At 44.2% G+C, this 1,166-nt stretch overlaps 1 pseudogene; it reads left to right on the top strand.

The window, feature by feature from the left end:
• The first annotated feature begins 210 nt into the window (after positions 1 to 210).
• On the top strand, positions 211 to 309 carry LOC145557120 (small nucleolar RNA R71; annotated as a pseudogene).
• Positions 310 to 1,166: the final 857 nt, after the last annotated feature.

Raw genomic sequence — 1,166 nt, 5'->3', positions numbered from 1 at the left:
TGGTCTACCGAGTGCAATGAAGATTGCTTGCTTGAAGAGTCTCTCTCCCCATCTTGCCAATCTCTATAGTACGTCACCACGTCCTCAATGATGTCCACCACTTCTTCTTCGGTCTTGTTCATGATAGGACCCCCGCCCCCCCCATCAAGGCATGACTTGCCTTGGGGACTTAAACCGCCATAGAAGATTTGGACCACTTGGTATGTTGGGATTCCGTGGTGAGGGCACTCCCTTTGATACTCTTTGTATCTCTCCCATGCTTCGTAAAGGCTTTCATTTGGCCTTTGCTTGAACCCTTGAATCAAGGCTCTTGCCTCCGCCGTCTTCTTTTGAGGGTGAAAACGGGACAAGAAGGCCTTTGTAACATCATCCCATGTTCTCAAGGAATTGGGCTTCACCTCTTTATCTAGCCACTCTAAGGATCTTCCTATGAGAGAGAAGGGGAACAACTTGAGGCGTATGAACTCTTGAGAAACTCCGTTGACTTTGATGGTGTTGCAATATTTTTCAAATTCTTTAAGATGGTTCAACGGGCTCTCATTGTTAGCCCCACTATATTTCCTCCTCTCAATTGAGGTGATCATGGCCGGCCGAATCTCGAAATCATTTGCCGGTGTTGTAGGCGGAGCTATGCCGCTCTCAAACCTATAAGCACCGGGTATTCCTAGCTCCTTCAAGGCCACTCTCGGATTTTCTCCCATGCCTTGCTCTTCTTCAATCTCTTCTTCACTTGAAGAACTATACCCCAAGGAGAATCGATTAGCTATTCTTCTTCTTGAGAGAGTCCTCTCAATTTCCGGGTCAAAAGGCACAATGGATCGATCACGAGCTCTATGCATGCAAAACTTCAAAGAAAATATTAGTAGCTCGGCTACAAGTGTAGCCTAAAGAAACAAAATCTTTTTGTATTTTTTTTTCAATTAAAATGAAGTAGACTCAACAACAAAAGCTAAGCACCAATAGCATTCCCCGGCAACGGCGCCATTTTGACAACAGGAAAATGTATGTCGTTATATACCCTTCCCCCAAGTCAAACAAAATTTGTAAACACCTAACCAACCTTATATGAATATAGGGCAAGTTAAGGGTCGATCCCTAGGGAATGCAATGATGAAAACTAGAGTCTAAGTCAAGTTACCTCGAAGATGGAGTTGATATTATGGTTG

The sequence above is a fragment of the Chenopodium album genome, chromosome 8 (assembly GCF_948465745.1).
Source record: "Chenopodium album chromosome 8, dcCheAlbu1.1, whole genome shotgun sequence".
NCBI classification, from domain to species: Eukaryota; Viridiplantae; Streptophyta; class Magnoliopsida; order Caryophyllales; family Amaranthaceae; genus Chenopodium; species Chenopodium album.
Note: the sequence above shows the minus strand (reverse complement) of the source record. Positions and strands in the feature narration are given on the sequence as shown.